The sequence below is a fragment of the Alosa sapidissima genome, chromosome 5 (assembly GCF_018492685.1).
Source record: "Alosa sapidissima isolate fAloSap1 chromosome 5, fAloSap1.pri, whole genome shotgun sequence".
Lineage (NCBI taxonomy): Eukaryota > Metazoa > Chordata > Actinopteri > Clupeiformes > Clupeidae > Alosa > Alosa sapidissima.
This window is the reverse complement of record NC_055961.1, coordinates 19,457,926-19,476,815: the sequence shown is the minus strand read 5'-3', so window position 1 is coordinate 19,476,815 and position 18,890 is coordinate 19,457,926. Positions and strand designations below refer to the sequence as shown.

The 18,890-nt window shown below is 41.3% G+C and overlaps 1 long non-coding RNA gene across 1 annotated transcript; it reads left to right on the top strand.

The window, feature by feature from the left end:
• Positions 1-2,049: 2,049 nt before the first annotated feature.
• Positions 2,050-16,729, top strand: LOC121709726. The gene is made up of 3 exons (XR_006032018.1): positions 2,050-2,070; positions 6,626-6,630; positions 16,656-16,729. It is a non-coding gene; the product is annotated as an uncharacterized LOC121709726 (long non-coding RNA).
• The last annotated feature ends 2,161 nt before the right edge of the window (positions 16,730-18,890 follow it).

Genomic DNA, 18,890 nt, shown 5'->3' with positions numbered 1-18,890 from the left:
GCCCAGGGACAGTAGTTCAAACCACCAAACTTTTGTGATTGAGAGTTTGAACTATCCTTTCTAGAAACACCAAATTCAACAACGATGGATCCTACTACGAAGGTTGTGATGGAAGTTAGCCCCAATTGAGGTGTAAGGTCACAATCATTCTGAAAAACAGTTATGGTCTTGTGGTCACCTGTATTAAACTACTAAGGACTAATAGGGATTTCCAAAGTGGTGTGCATGCACCCTTAAGAGTGCACAAGCTGACACTGACACTGCATTTCTAATATTATGTTCAAGTGAAATTTGTTTAGTTCTACACACCATTTCTAGCAGTTTTATTACAATACGGTGTTAAAATCTTTCTTAATTAGATCATGTAATTCAGAACTTTTTCTTTTTAAAAAAATGTTGCTGACTAAAAAGACTCAATAAAAAGACTATGCAATATTTATAGTCTAGCCTATATTATAATAAATCTCATCACTTAGGCTACCAATAGGGAGTGAGCCGTGAATCATGGAAATAACTTCAGAGGTTGAGTAGATTTTTGTTTTTCTTGATGCAGTTGCCATCTTAAAAAGCTTGTAAAAGTCTCATTGTCTTTTGACTTAGGCAAAATAAAACAGCCTAAGTCACACTCTTGACATAGGCCATTATACTACAGGGGTAAAATAGCATGATCTGTTCAACTGAGGATGTGGGCGATTTTACCAGAAGTGGCAAGCATCATGAGGACATGACTTATATACAAAAAAAACAAACATTTTTGTCAGAAAAAGACGTAGGCAATTTTTTAGGAAGGTGGCGATATGGAATTCCGCCCCACAACGGTCACATGGTCACAGGATCAACGTTAGGATACATTTTAGCAAGCTTGACCTTAGAAAGATGCAAGCGATGCAACACCTTGAACTGTATGAGCCCATGTCTGGTGCAAATGGATGCTGAGTGCACTCCCTCCCATGCCTTCACCCACTGTTCCTCTGTCAAGTCAATCTTCCTCCCATGCAGATTTCAAAAAGTCAAGGGATACATCTAATTGGCTAGACATATGGTTGTACATTGATAGCAATTATTTTAGGGTTTCAAAACTATTTTTAGTTAGCCATGTGGCCCCTCTTGGCATTAAACACAGACACCCTCCCCTCCCCCAATGAAATGCTAATGTACTGGTTCCAAGGACTATCAGATCCACAAGACAAAGGATGTTACCTTGCTATACTGAATCCATCTGTCATGAAATGTAAATATATTCATGTTTGGTATCATTGTAATAGTCTCAGTACAAGGATTGTAATGATTTGATTGTGAAAATTGTGATATTTCTGATATATAAGATATCTCTCCTCATGCTATTCAGATAGGTGTGAGTAGGTGTGTCTGATGCCATCTGGAGAACCAACCATGTGGGATTGTTTTGCCGCCAATTCTTTCTTTGTTTAACCCATACAAAAGTGACTAACTTGCATTGTAAGAAGAACTAGAAGAATGAGTACTGAAGAAGAGAGAGAGAGGTTGATCCAGCAGAGGCCATGGCCTACATAGACCATAGACCATTTTTTACCCTCTCTGCTTGTAACAGAATAAACCTGATTCCTGAGTGTTCCTGAAGTTTGCCAGTCTAAGATAATATTAAGTAATTGTTCACCACAATTACTTTAAACATATATGATATCACCCTTCTAGATGAGGGATCTGAAAACAAAGAATCCATCTGTGTGGGAGCAGGAGCATTAGGAAAATAAGTTGTATTAGATCTTATATAGTCACGAATTTGTAAAAAATGAAAGAAATTAGTCTGAGGCAATTTAAGCTTACTACGCAGTGATTCAAAAGATCTTTCATTGTTGTAACACCGTTCTGAGCCCATAGTTGAAAAGAATTGTCTAACATAGAGGGATGAAAATGGTGATTTGCACACAGAGGGGCTAGGAGAGATTTTGCATGCCATCCAAAGTGTCGTCTTATTTTAGTCCAAATTTTCAATAAATCCTTCCTTCACAACAGAATTGGATTTGGCATATTCAAATGCGTGTGTGTGTGTGTGTGTGTTTGTGTGTTTGTATTTGTGTTTGTGTATGTGTGTGTTTGTGTGTGAGAGAGAGAGAGAGAGAGAGCGAAAGAGCTACCTGGGTCTGCGGCGCATATCTAAAGGCCTGTTTGGTCTTTCATACAGGCATCCAAAGCGCCGCACATTCACACATACTCAAGACCAAAGAACAAAGGCTGCCCCACAGGCTTGGAGAGACTCACATGGTGAGGCCAAGGAGAATCCGCCGCCAAGGAGCAGCCTCTCACATCCAACGACTATTTTACGAAATATCCCTCAAAGTAACCCTCACTGACATAAAAACATAGTTTGGGTTCGAAAGACTTTTTATCAAAAAGCGCATGATTCAAATGGACATATCATTAACAAGGCTGACGTTTGTTGTAAAGTTGCAAGGCAGAATTTCTCCCTCAGCTTATAGACCCTGTCAATATGTTCCTAGAGGGTTTACGGTTGAAACGTTCAAAATTAACGCAGGTACTTTGACATGAAAATGAATAAGACTTTAGCGTAATGCTCTACAAAATGAATCAGACTTTAGTGTAATGCTCTACAAAATGTAGACTTTAGACTTGTTTTCTGTTTGTCCCCAAGTAGCCATTAGCTCAATGTTGTTTTTCTGTGCCACGAGAAATGCCTTTAGGAATGAACGCACGTCTTTGTTTATGCAGTTGAAAGGGTCTATAAGCTGCCAATATTTCTCTCTCTCTTTATAAGCAGGCTGTTGTACCAGTCACCTTCACTCTGACCCCAGCTGGCAGAGTGACGGTCTTCAGAGGGAAAGCAGTTTCCCCGTTGCTCTATTCCAAATGTATTTACATTTCTGTGCAGCCCATCTGGGCCGTCGCTGAGAGCCCAGGCTACATCTCCACTCTTGCTTTCTGCATCATTTAAAGCACTCTCAGCGGCTCAGAGACACATCGAGCCCCAGTGGCACTGTAACCCAATCCCTGAGCTTACACACACAGGGACACACGCACGCACGCACACGCACACACATACACACACACACGCACGCACGCACGCACGCACACAGACACACAAACACACACACACACAAACACACACACACACACACACACACATGGTCCCCTGCCACTGGGGCCGGTGTAAAAAGCCACACACTCTCTACTACGCCGCCACCTCCATCCACACATTAAGGGGCAGGAGAGCAGTCCAGCCTTCAGAGAGCAGAGAGACTCAGGGACCCGTGTGGCCGAGCCAACCCACACTACTACCTCAGCTCTGCAGTCACACACACACTCCTCTGTCAAACACACTCTCTCCACCTCTCCCTCTCCCTCGCTATCTCTCACTCACTCTTCTGCTCTCTCTTTATTTCTCTTCCTTTGTCCCTCACTATCTTTCTCTATAATACCTGTCTCACTCTTTCTTGTGCTGTCTCTCTTAATATCTTTCTCACTTTCTCTCTCTCGTTATTTCTCTCCCTCTCTCCCTTGTTATCTGTCTCTCACTGTCCCTCTTGCTACATCTTGCTCACTCTCTCTCTCCCACTCTCTCTCTCTCTCACTATCTCTTTCTCACTCGCTCACTCTCTCTCTCTCTCTCTTACTCTCATTCACACTGTCACACTGTTTCTTTTACTCTCTCTCTTTCTCTCTCTCTCTCTCTCTCCCTAGCATCATCTCTCTCATCTCTCTCTTTGTGTGTGTGTGTGTGTGTGTGTAGGTTTGTGTGTGTGTGTGTATGTGTATGTGTGTGGCAACACAGAAATGTCTCATGTGGCAGTAGAAAAATGTGGGAAAGAAACGCTTCCCTAATGGGCAGAGGGGAGTCAGCACCAGTAGGAAGGAATCAGCAGCTGCGGTCGCTACGGAACATTTTCTATACAGCCTCAATATTGTCTGACCAAAACAATATGTAAACACCTGGAGTCATGTATCTGAACAACGGCACCATGCTGGGTGTCAGTGCAGATAAAGTGTGGGAAAAACTCTGACACGTCACATGGGCCACTGTTGTTGTTGTTTTGGAGGTGGTGGTGTTGTGCTCTCATATCTTATCAGAATTTAGCTTGAGTAAATGCGGTGTTTATGTCCAAGCTGATGCATAAAATGTCTGTATGTTTGTGTGTGTGTGTGTGTACGTTTTTGCATGTGTACAGTGATGGTCAAAAGTGTTGGCACCCATGCTAAAGTTGACTGAAAAGAGGAATATAAAATCATCTTTTGGAAATTGATCTTAATGCCTTAAGTGAAAATAATTTGCATTGAGCTCAATGAGCATCAAACCAGCTAATAGGCTAACTGAAATAACACCATGCCAATCTCTAGGTACAGTATGGTGAAGGGTACTGTATGTGATGATGTGGGGCTATTTTAATTCCAAAGGCCAAGGTAACTTTATCAGGATGCACAGTAGTCTGGATCCATGAAATAACTGGCCTTTAAAAATAAAAATCTGCCTGTCTCTATGGGAATTTAACATAGGGGTGGCAATACTTATGACCCCTGTATTTTAAGGAAGAACATTTATTTATTTATGATACATTATTCATTCACTAAGAAAATTGGTGTCCTTAAAGGTTAGATATTTCCTCATTTTTCACTTAAGGCATTAAGATCAATTTCCAAAAGATGATTTTATTCCTCTTTTCAGTCAACTTTAGCATGGGTGCCAACACTTTTGACCATCACTGTATATGTGTGTGTCTGTCTGTGTATGTATGAATATGACAGTGTGTGTGTGTGTGTGTGTGTGTGTGTGTGTGTGTGTGTGTGTGTATTTGTGTATATGTATGCATGTGTGTACATTAATTATGCCTTATCTGGAGGCCACAGTCAGTCTTTTACTCTAAGAAGTCCAGATTCTACAGGGGCAACACACAACTCACAGCACACAACATCACAACTCATTAAACACAACACACAACAACACAACAATGCAACACACAACAACACAGCAAACAACAACACAACTCATTAAACACAACACACAACAATACAACAACACAACAACAAAACAACCCAACAACGCAACACACAACAACACAGCACACAACAACACAACACACAACTCACAGCACACAGCACACAACAACACAACTCATTAAACACAACACACAACAACACGACAAAACAACGCAACACACACCAACACAGTACATAACACACAACATGCTGCAGTGTGGCAGGAACTTCACCAGTATATTCATGAAGGCTGAGACGTTAAGGTATAATCTCATCTCAAACAGCCTATCACAAATTATGGATCATGCCCCTACAGTCAATACATTCAGCAAACAGTTATTGTGTGCACATCCTACCTTCTGGCAAGTGCAGGACAAACGAAAACTATACTCAATTGAAAAAATATAATGTCCGCAACACTGCTTTTGACTCTCATTTATTTAATGCACAACAGGCAATGTTTCGACCTTGCTGGGTCTTCTTCAGGCAAAAGAAGAAGTCCCAGTAGGGTCGAAACGTTGCCTGTTGTGCATTAAATAATTGGGAGTCAAAAGCAGTGTTGTGGACATTATATTTTTTCAATTGCCTAGAGTCAATACACACATCAGACGGTGAGTACAGTTCAGGGAAGTCCTCTAATCTGACAGATCAATATCATGCTATTGCAATTTTACAACTGGATGTGAATCCTCAGTACAAATTATCATATATTATTTTTTTTTTTTTTACAAATGGCAGAGCGTGCCTATTATTATTTAAGACCAGTCGATAATTTCAATAAACTATTATTATAAAACTCATTATAAAACCACAGCCTATGATTACAGAGAGAGGGTAGTAATTTAGATTCAGTAGGGTGCAAATGAAGATTCCATCGCCACCCCCAGCTATTTGCATAATAGTCTGCATAGCAACCTGGTGAATCACATTAAAAATCCCCAGCAGAAGCACTGAAGCAGGAGGCCTGTATGCTACATTACTGCTCCATGAGTCACTTCACCAGCTCTCGCAGTGGACTGGTGCTTCACAGTCTGCAGGTGAACGAACGGTGAATAGGAAAACTCTCAGCTACGGTTGACTCAGAGGTGAAACAATAGGCCATAGTGGGAATTTCTCTTGTCTGTTCTCTGGATAATTATCCAGAGATAACAGACAAGAGAAATGTGCCCGTGTGTGTGTGTGTACATGTGTGTGCGTGCGTGCGTGCATCTGTGTGTGTACACACACATGCACACACGGGCACACACACATGTACACACACATGCACACATACGCACACACGGGCACACACACATGCACACACATGCACATACACATGCACACACACACACACACGCACACACACACACATGCACACACACAAAAGATTATGGATTTTTATTTTATTATAGTAATTCTGTTATTTTGTTGTTTTGTGAATTGTTGCCTTATTTGTCCTTTGCAACAGTTCTTTCTTGTGTGTTTGTGTGCAGGTGTGTGTGTTTGTGTGCAGGTGTGTGTGTTTACCTTCGCCTTTTTGAAAGTGGAGTATGAATATATATATATATATATATATACTGTATATATATGTATACTTTAGTTGAGTTTGTTTTGAATTTCATTCATAAATGAAGTCTGTTTTTTTTTTTTTTTTGCATATTTCATAGTCAGCAAAGAGGAAGAGTGGAAGCCGAAGAGAGAGAGAGAGGGAGAGAGGGGTGATAAAGGAGAGGGAGAGGGAGAGAGGGGTGATAAAGGAGAGGGAGAGGAGGATATGTCTTACATACAGATCACATACACATTTTGTATGAATGATAAGAGCATAGTAGTGTACTCTGGCTGATGAAAGAATGAAGGACTGCCGAAAGTCTTAATGACTAAAGCATGACAGATTAGTATTAAACGAATGCCCCCTAGTGCATCGGTATGTAGAGCAAAACAGACAGGGGAGAGAGAGATGGAGAGGGGGATAAGAGAGAAAGAGTGAGACATCTGATATTTATAACATATGTGGTACACATCGATGCTGTGTTTTCTAGATTGGCTGACCAAAGTAGGATTTGTGCTGAAGCAGGCAGGAGACCCAGAGGCCATCAGTGTGTGTGTGTGTGTGTGACAGAACGCCTTCTGGCCTCCCTGGCATCTTAAGCTGCTCTGATTCACACTCACTCTCCTCTGCACTGCGGCACCACCCCATTCCACACCACTCACACCACACCACACTGCACCTCACCTCACCACACCACACCACACCACCCCACTCACACCTCACCACACCACACCACCCCATTCCACCCCACTCACACCACACCACACCACACCACACCACCCCACACCACACCTCACCACACCACACCACCCCATTCCACCCCACTCACACCACACCACCCCATTCCACCCCACTCACACCACACCACACCACACCACCCCACACCACACCACCCCATTCCACCCCACACCACACCACTCACACCACACCACACCACACCACTCACCCCACACCACACTGCACCTCACCTCACCACACCACACCACTCACACCACACCACACCACACTGCACCTCACCACACCACACCACTCACACCGCACCGCACCACACCACACCACACCACACCACACTCACACCACTCCACACCACACTCACACCACTCCACACCACACTCACACTCACACCTCTCCACACCACACCGCACCACCCCGCACCTGACCAGACCACCACACTCAGTACAGCACAGAGGACAAGACAAAGCAATCTACACATAGCTTACCTTTGATCGATAGACTGATCTTAAGGCAATATGCCTCCTCTCCCTTCAGTAATGAATGGCCAAATTTCGGCATTTGCAGCTCCTCAATCCCCCTTGAAAATCAATAGTATGAGAAGTCACTCTAGAGATTTAAAAAAACACTTTCTACATTTGCTGACTGCACTGGTTGTACCTAAGAGCCCTGCAGGTGTTCACACACACTCAAACAACACACACACACACACACAAACACACATTGAGAGGAGGGAGGAGAGAGGAGGGTATTGTTACAAAGGCCTTTGTGGGACAAAAAATCTTCACCTCCTTTAAATAGCTGGATGATTAGATGATGGAGGACTGGAGTTTTTAGTTTTATATTTATTATAAAATACATTCATTCATCACATTCATATATTCAGGTTATATATTCATAAGCATTACATCAGCATTGTAATACATTCTAATTACTATTCTCAGCTGTCAGGTTTGTGCATAAAGGTTCATAATTGCACAAACAATGCCAAAACCAATCAAACTGTTGCATATTTATGTATTTACACAACCTGTAAATATTATCTCAGCTGCAGCACTTTACTATTTGCACTTCTTGTTGGATGTGCATTTTTTATGTTTGTACTTGCATTATGTGCAATGATAATAGAGGTAAACCATATCATACCTAAAGAGTGAATACTGCAAAAACTATGTCTCATGTAGGAACCATACATAGATGCCCCTAATTAGCTCCCTTTTATTGGATTGGTGTGGCTAGGTTTGGACAAATGAAGGTCTGATCTCAATTACTGCACAAAAGACTTGTAAAAAGTAAACCAGTTTCAGTAAAGTGCTTGCAGAGTTGTGCTTATTGAAGTCCTCAACTCAACAATTTCTCACCATAAGGTGGGGAAAACAAGTGTGTGACAAATTCATCAGAACAGATCACAACCGTAATGCGTGTTGGCAGCTCGTTCAACACATTTGTAAGATTCGTGTTTTCAGTATTTTCTACCAGGTTTACTGATAATAATCCCATTGACTACTCTTGGAGGATATAATTCCCACCCCAACTGGAAGGCATTGCATGTGACAGATGTGACGGAAGCGAACTGGAAGGCCAAGGTTTTGATGCCTGAGACCTGTTTTCAACACAGCCACCTCACTTATGGTCTGCTTGACAATCCTTCATCCTTAGAATCATCTGTCACAAAGCCACAAAGCAGAGAGACTCAATGTTTTTTTTCTAAGCTAAGTTTAAAAAGTGCTGTTCTCATGGAATGACGTGAGAGGGTCTCACTAATATCTGCCCGACTTAGCCATAATAAGAGTCCGCCCTATTCCTTTGATGTTGGGAGCTCATGAAAAATAATTTGGAAGAAGTTTCCTGATTACATCAAAAACTTTCAGATAACTAAGCCCCCAAGAGTCCCCCAAGACTGTTTATTATTATTATTATTATTATTATTATTATTTTCACTCAGAGCATCTATTTTAGTCCTGCTTAAGCATTCTTAAAAAGAGTAATTAAAAACAGCTCTGCGGTTTTGCCTCCTGCCAACCTTGTGCCCACAACCAGTGGACAACAAGAGTTCCTGAAAACAACCATGTCGAACCTATATATTCATGTGTGAAAGTGAAAACAGTGATAGAGGCAAAAGGGAAAGAAAATGGGGGCTAAAGGATCAGACACACTTGCTCACAAAGACTTCCTGGTCACAGTCCAGTTATAACTGCATCTTCAGGCTGCTCAGGATTCAACCATAACATCCACTGCAAACATAAATAGAGACAACAGCATCCCTAGAATGGCTAAGTATCCCACATAGACTAATATATTATTATACATACAAGGCTTGAAAGGGTATTAAAGAGAGCTGAACTACTGCCTAATATAACAACGCAGTCCACCACAATTTCTGACCAGTCGAGCTGGTGTTACAAGAGAGAGTCTATGCTCGTGGTTACTGCTGATGACAGACTTGACCCAAGCTGCCAGTGAGAAGCTGATCTGAAGCCTGCACGGAGTTCAGTTTGAGGCCATTTCTCCTGGGTCCTCTCCAAGTGGATAATTCATGCAGAATGGAAATAATGCCATTACCATCAGTATCTTCAGGTTGCACATTGCCCTGTATGGCATTCATTTGCTTGCCCATTACACTTCATGCATTTGAACCTTAATAATCACTAAAATATTTAACATATTTTCACTCGACTCATGAATATCTTTTGACCTTGGGAACACTAGAGCAGAGATTAAGTGAAAGTAAACAAAGTCAGCACATCCAAAAAAGGCACAGACAAGGTGCTCACAAAAACACGAACTCTGAAGAGCTCAAAATGTCACCAAAGTTGATATTTAACTAGTTGGTTTATTCTACTTTCTTTGTAAATACTATCAGGAGAAAATGACCTGGAGTTCACACTGCTACTGCTGATGACGTAACAGGCCTGATGTGAAGAGGCTTTTACCTCCGCGGCTCGTTACCGTTTAGAAAAACACACACACACACTTGTACACACTTGAGAGTTGCCAACCCAAGGGTATTTGGAGTGGCAGCACCTGTGTGAAGTGATCTTCCCGGCTGTCCTTCCCATTCAAGTCATTGTCTGTCTGCCGATCGCTATTCAGCCCATGCACCTCTTCACAATAAAGGGCCCTTCGAGAGATGCACAGGTGCAGCGGTCGCAGACAGACGGCACAGGGTGCTGGGCATATAATTGGTCAGGAGATGTTCACTAGTGTGCTGCCAAGGTCTGGGCTTTGTGGAAATGACCTGCTGGGATTTCCACTGAATTGCCTTTTGGCAAACCTCCATAGCCATTGCATCCCCCACATCTAAAGACAGATGATTTTTGCAGGTGTTCTGTGTTTTGAATCATTCTCTGCAGCATTCTTGCAGTAGGTCGCACTGTTAGCACTGTGTTAATTATAGTGACAGAGTGAGCTATTTAATATGATTAGGTGTTGGTCGTTCCCATGCAGAGGATTTGAAGAGGAGATGCCAGGGCAAGTTTTCTCTACTTTGGTATTCTTTCCTGACCTGTGCCAGCGCCTGTTAAATCCCAATCCCTTTCATTTACTGCTGCGCCATATAACAGTGTGTCACTTTTAGGGAATAGCACACATTGTGCTCTGCACTGACTTCAAACACTTCACCCATTCAACCCCCACAACAGACATCAAAGTAGTGTTACAAACTGACTATGGACTATTATAAAAGCTGCACTACGTCCAAAAAGCTCAGCATGCAGAAATATCCTTTGAAACGACGTCCATGCGTTCAAAACACACACACGCACACACACACATGCATGCAGAGAGAGAGAGAGAGAGAGAGAGAGAGAGAGAGAGGAAGAGAGGAAGAGAGAGACAGAGAGAGAGACAAAAAGAGAGAGAGAGAGGTAGAGAGAGACAAAAAGAGAGAGAGAGGAAGAGAGAGACAGAAAGAGAGAGATGTAAAATCATGACAACACAGCATGCTGTAACACAAGGCCAACAGCACAGACAAAACTGCATGACAAAAATGAAAATGGAAAATGCTGAATTGATTTCTATTTCCATTTAAATGTACTCATTGGCTGCTGACTCACTTTCATCCACAGGCACTGGCACCCACTGTAGGTGAGAGAGAGAAAATGTGATCAGGATGTGACTCAGGTCGGACTCGAACTTGGACCCAAATATGGTACCGCTGCTGTATAGCCAGTTGCACCACAGTGCCCCCACTAAATTTGCACTCTTGTCATCCTTGTGGCCCTTCTGTCTCTTACCACACAGCATCTAATGTGTATAATAATAAACAGTATAAAATAATAATGATTCATTTTGTTTAGCACCTTTCTCAAACCCAAAGTCGATTTTCAGAGGAGCAAATATCACAGCAATGAATACAGGACATTATTGACCAGAGACAGAAATGACATGATAACAACACCGCACCACAAAACATAAGGGACACTTTATGTAGCTTATGGTTTGTAAAGTCTGTACTCGTATGTTGTCCCATATATTGTACTCGTATATTGTCTGTAATATGTACATTGTCTGTATATTGTACTCGTATACTGTCTGTTATATGTACATTGTGTGTATATTATACTCGTATCCTGTCTGTAATATGTACATTGTCTGTATATTGTACTCGTATACTGTCTGTAATATGTACATTGTCTGTATATTGTGTATGCTGTCATTTTTTGTAGTGTGAGTGGGACGCCAAAAGCCGTAACCAACAATCCTTTTGTGTTGACAAATGAATCATGATTCTGATTCTGGCGACACAATGTATATTCTATACTGTAAGCTGTTTTGGATAAAAGCTAAATGCAAAAAAATAAAAAATAAACATGAAAATGTGACTTCTGTCACTATTCTCTGTATGATTTGGCCGTTTTCACTCAGCAGTGTTGTCACAGACCTAAAGTTCAAGGCTGTCATTATGTGATGGATTTTTGTTAGCATTGGTAATGCCAGGAGATGTGTGCATACTGTTAGCTAGCTGTCAGGTTGAGGCTACTCCACTGAAGAGAAAACTTGCTGCTGATCTGAATCTGCAGTGGTCTCACTTATTTCACTCTCATGTTTCCATATGCTGCAATGTGGTGTAATAGGTCTCTGAGGAAAATATATATTTTTAATATATAAAAATGTATTCATTTTATAAAAGTCAAAAAGTATTAATATCACTATTTTGATTTAAAAAGAAAGAAATATCAAAGCAGCATAAAACTGCTTAAAACAGTACATCTCAGGGCAAAAATATAAATAAATAAACATGAAATAAGTTCAAGCAGGGCCTTGGCAGAGAAAACCCCATGAAAAAATCTCAAGTGGCAATTCCTTGGAGGTGGCAACTCCTTGTTCTGGAAGGTTGCCTGAACAAGGACACAGAGGGCTGGGATTGCTGTGGACAGATACACATTAGTGCGGATCAGCAGCTTCTGTGACCTTGAGGTGGAAGGCGTCCACAGCAAATTGCGTCAGTCCCGGCGAGGGATACTGGGGCAGAGAACATCAGAAGGGAGTGTTCGCATCAATATAGTGACTGGACACAACATTGTCCTGATTATACTTTTTTTTTTATTTAAAGAAAGTTAGTCAAAAAATGTAACTGTATCTTCTTTAATTGGGATTTCCAGAGAGTTGGAAAGAACATTTGTGAGGTTGATTCACACTTAGCTAAGTTTTTCATCGGTAAAGATGATTTGTACAGTATAATTATTGCTAGAGTAAAAAGGGTTTACTTTGAGGATGCGGCAGTGTGATTTCTACTGAGGCATGGAGTGTTGATATTTCATTACTGTAGGTGTCGTGAATCATTTAAAAGTGATTAACATGAACATAATCAGCTTGTGTAATTAGCTGTGAAAGTGAATGAGCTGCTGAAAAAGTCTAGGCAGTCATCATCGTGTTAAGGTGTTTTGCTAGTTTAGTTTCCGCCAACAACAGCAATAATTTAAGACTGGATCAAGAACGCCTGATGAATGCTGACAATTCAATTGAGGTTGTCTGAAGACTGTTTAAAGTGAAAGCAGGTTTCATACATCTTCCTTAGTACGGTTTAGTTATGTGCGTTCGGTTCGCCCTGTCGAGACTTATTTTCCCGATAATGACTGGCGTTCTGAGCATAACATCAGCTCCCTCATCAAAAAAGCACACCAGAGGATGTACTTCTTGCGACAGTTGAGGAAATTCAACCTGCCAAAGTCGATGATGGTGCACTTCTACTCTACCATCATAGAATCCATCCTCACCTCCTCCATCTGCATCTGGCATGCTGCTTCCACTGCTAAGGACAGGGGACGACTTAATTTGCTCTGCTTAGAGAGTGATTGACTGCAGCCTGCCTTCTCTACAAAGTCTGTACACCTCCAGTACCCTGAGGGGGGCAGGAAAGATTGCTGCAGACCCCTCCCACCCCGGACGCAGTCTATTTCAGACACTCCCCTCTGGCAGGAGGCTGCAGGCCATCATGACCAGGACCTCACGCCACAAAAACAGTATCTTCCCCTTTATATATATATATATATATATGCCTATATATTATATTATATATTATATTTGTATTTAAATACTTCTTATGTGTCTTGCACCATTTCACCAAGTCAAATTCCTTGTCTTGTGTGGAAAAGAAAAAAAACCTGGCAATAAAATTATTCTGATTCTGATTCTGATTATCCCACTTATTATCTGGCTACTACACATTTACTTGTTACAGTTTCGTTGTGGCTTTTGCTGAGAAACAAATATTGGTAACACTTTACTTGACAGTACCGACATAAGAGTGACATGACACTGTCATGAACATATGACACTGTCATGACACATGAACCCTAACCCTAACCCTAATCCTAACCTCTAACTTGTTATGACAAAACCCGAATGTCACTTAATAACAGAAGTGTTATGCCATTAACGTTTATGACTTGTTTATGACACATTCATGACAGTGTCATGTCACTCTTATGTCGATACGTAAGGGATAATGTATAGAACGCCGGTCATTATTGGGAAAATAAGTCCCGACAGGGCGAACCGGACTGTTTCGCCCTGAAGGGACTTATTTTCCCATAATGACCGGCGTTCTATACATTATCCCGCTTATTATACGGCTACTTGCCAAAACGAAATAATAAACTCCCCACGATATGACTTTAGCCTACATAGCCTAGCCTATTTGTTACCGTTCACCGTGGCATTTGAAAAACAAATAGTTCGCAACAACACACGCTGCTGAACTTGAATCAAACATTCTTTAGAACACAGCTGATCAACCGTCTGCTTTCACGTTTGAATGAAGTTCCAGTCCTTGTGTAGTGATATAAAAGACGTATCAGAAGCACAAAACCCGTTGCCATTGACAGCAGTAATTATATGTTTGCAGTGGTAATTATGAATTTATTTTACCGTAGAACGTTGGGAAATCCCATTCAAGTCAATGGAGCATTCTACTAGCAATGTGAAGAGCCGTATAATAATGTCAAGTAAAGTGTAACCCAAATATTCCGCAACACACGCTGAACTTGAATCAAACATTCTTTTGAACACAGCTGATCAACCGTCTGCTTTCACTTTTGAATGAAGTTCCATTGCAAGAAGTGACTGGACTACTTGCGGAGTGATATGAAAGACGTGAATCAGAAGAACAAAACCCGTTGCCATTGACAGCGTTCATTATATGTTTTCAGCTGTAATTACATGAATATAATTGACTGGTAGAATGTTGGGAAATCCCATTCAAGTCAATGGAGCGTTCTACTAGGGCTGGGCGATATGGACCAAAACTGATATCCCGAGATTTTGGGGCTGATTGGTGATATACGATATATATCGATATTTTAAACAGAAGAGCTAAGTGTTTCGTATTCACTCAACATGACAATTATGACAACACAACCAGCTTTAATTAGAATTTCAGACTGCTCTAACACAGCTGTGCAAAAAAGTGTAAACAATAACATAGGCCTACCAATAGGCATAGTAGGCTACTGCTCTGATAAAGCTGTGCAAATAACAAAAGACCAATAAGTTGACCCTGACTGACAACACAGGCCTACATTGTACTGCACAATGCAATATTTTTGTGCCCAAAATATTGCAGTAGCCTATTGCAGAAAAAAGCCAGCAGTTTTGTCACACAATGCAGTTTTTTTACTGTAAGGGTTTGATAGGGCCTAGATGACAAGCAAATGTAGCCTATGATGGCCTAGACATGTGTGACTTGACAACAAACAATTAGGCTACTTAAACAACGTAACTGAGTCACTCACCAAGAGTGTGATAGACGCTACCGTCATTTTGTATGTGTTCATTACCATTTTTGCATGTTCCGGTTCGTAAGAAAAAATCCCTATGCACGATTGATTGAATGGGGTTTCGGGAATCATAAAAAATGATGCCCCTAACTGCTCGCGAGTCCCCGTGTGCATATCCTCTTAATAAAATCAGTGTGTAGGTTGTCTTCCTGAGGACTTTAGATCTGCTATGTCGCTAAACGCAAGCACCCATAAGTGTATTTAAATTAGCTAGGCTATGTACCAAAAATGACATTTTACCATGAGTCGAAGAGCTGTAAACAGTGTACAAAACCGCTTGGAGCTCCAGTGGAATTTTGATTTCACAACGAGAATTCTCGGTCTAGCCGTTGATGTGCCGACGGAAATAGTCATCAGCACCAACCTCTGATCACGGTAGACAAAATCTGACTCCGTGTCAGTCATGTTTGAAAGTTTGTAGTGCTGCGAGGGAGAACGTGCACACGCAAGGGGCGCAGTTGAGCAGAGCTGCGGCTGTCTGAATGGTCTGAACACAGAAGAGCAAGCGGCTTTGATAAAATGGCCCATTATTTGACATACCGGTATTACGATATTTTCTCAACTACATATCGTTTTCAAAAATATATCGGTCGTAGTCGTAATACCGATATATCGCCCAGCCCTACGTTCTACTAGCGGTTAATAAGTGTTATTATACGAGTTTATAGCTACTACATCTGTGCTGCTCCGAATTTTTACTTTTTGTTATTATACGGCTCTTCACAATGCTAGTAGAACGCTCCATTGACTTGAATGGGATTTCCCAACGTTCTACGGTAAAATAAATTCATGTAATTACCGCTGCAAACATATAATTACCGCTGTCAATGGCAACGGGTTTTGTGCTTCTGATACGTCTTTCATATCACTACGCAAGGACTGGAACTTCATTCAAACGTGAGCAAGGCACCTAACCCCTCACTGCTCCCCGAGCGCCGCCGTTGAAGCAGGCAGCTCACTGTGCCGGGATTAGTGTGTGCTTCACCTCACTGTGTGTTCACTGTGTGCTGTTTGTGTTTCACTAATTCACTGATTGGGTTAAATGCAGAGACCAAATTTCCCTCACGGGATCAAAAAAGTACATATACTTATAATTTGTATGATATGTGTATGTTGTTCCAGAGATAATACAGTATCATTCAAAACAGAACAATGGGCCTCATTAACCAATATCTTCCTAAGAATTTTCTTAACTGTGTTCTTAAGAAGGTCCTACGAAAACTCTTAGGCAGATTCACAAAGGTGTTCTTAAACCTGAGGCTGAGGGACCAGCTTTCATTTGTACAGTTCATACATGAGCAAGACCATTTTGATTACCGTATCGGACACATGCTTTGAAGTGAAGGCACTGCTGCAGGAATTAAACAGTAAATGAGTCGTTATATTTAGTAGTTAGTATAAAAAGTGTTATGTTATGTTGTTGTGTTAATGATGTATTCTTAAATACATTAATGCTTTGTAAAATAGTGGAATTTATTTTAATTCCAAAATATCCTAAAGTATAAAATATATAGTTGTCATTTAAATTCTATATTTTACACCTGCAGATATGATAAAAAAAAGCAATAACCATTGATTTTGTACAAACAAGTCAGTTCTCAAATGTGCATAAGAGTACTCTTGAGTGTTCGTAGATTCTGTTCTTACCTAAGAACAAGACAACATTGGTGAATACCATAATCTTTGTAAAAACTGTGTAAGTGGGTTTTAAGAACAAATTTCTTCGTAAGAACGGTTGGTGAATGAGGCCCATTGTTATCTGTGATGATGGAAACCCATATTTTAAAGTGTTTCTGATTTATACAGTAGAGAGAGTCTGAGCTGGTTTAAGTGGGGTTAAAACTAACAAAAAGATCAGTGCTACTAAAATATTAATACCAAAAGACACATATATTTACAAAATGCACATAGAAGCACGGTCTGTCAACTTTCCAAAAGCATCATTTCCTCTTTGAAGAGAAATAATGTTTTTTTTGTCCATCTTTGTGTGTCTCTCTCTTCTCTCTATTTCTTTCTGTCTCTCTCTCTCTCCTTCTATCTCTTTCTTTCTTTCTATCTCTCTTTCTCTCTCCTTCTCTCTCTCTCCCTCTCCCTCTCTCCAGCCAAGAGACTGTCATTCCCGTGGCCCCTGGTGATAGGAAGGGATTGTGAAAGCTTACGCAATCCTGTCTGCTTTAGAAGCTAACACAGGGATGAGCCTCGGCATATTAGAGGAGGAACAGAGAGTTCTTCTATAATGACCCACTACAAAGTGCCTAGATCCATCCTGGCAGTCCCCACAGATACACACACACACACACACACACACACACACACACACACACACATTATGTTCCGCAACAATATGGAACATACAGATTGTACACACACACATTATGTCCATATGCTGACACACATACAAACACACACACACACACAGACACATATTAACTGACAAACACATACACTCATTTACTCATTACTCATTCATTCACTGACTCACTCATTCACTAACATGTTAACTTTTCTGATTTTGCAGACCCGTGAATGCCAAATACATTTCTCAATATGCATTGTGCACACGCAAATGTGGTCCCATTCAGAGGAGACAGAAATAAGAACAGAACAATATATTTTTTTCTGAAATATCCTGTCTGACACCCTTGTCATCGCTTGTGCTTTTTCTGTGACGGTCTGAGGAAACCGGTTGAAAGTGTTTGGGTTGCAGAGTGACCTTCGTATAGATGCTTCAGTCAGAGGGGATCGCTCATCGCTCTGAGCCAGGAGCACCAGCAAAACATTGAGATTTCAGCTTCACAACACCCCCCCCCACCCCACCCCACCCCCCACACACACACACACACACACACAGACACAATCCCCCCAATCCCTCCCAAAACAGCTTTTGCTGGGGGACGCATGTGTCTGAGAATGACAGATAGACAGGCCGGGAGGAAAAGGCTCTTTCTGCAGCCAGACTCTTTTATGGATCAATTCTACTCCCTCTGCCCCTCACGTCCAAATGGAACACTTTATTGTCATCGCCTGTTATGGACACCGCACCGACTGTGCAGACAGTATGTTAAATGCAACAACTAAACCCCAGTTCCCAACTAACACTAATTTCTGAAAGTTTTACTGTCAACAGATTGTGATCAGAAATGGGCTTTCAAAATGCAGAGCCCCCGAAACTCTAATATAATTTATTTTAAATTAACTAAAAAATGAATTGTATGCATATTTAATGCCAGGGTGAACATATTTGCTTAATCTCTTGGCAGCTATGGTAAGTAACTATGAAAAATTAAAGGTGCAGTCACTGATCGTGCACGATTTCAAGGCCATAATATTTTTGTCACTTTCAGCAATCATGTCCTCATGACTCGGTGCCCATTCTGTGAGCG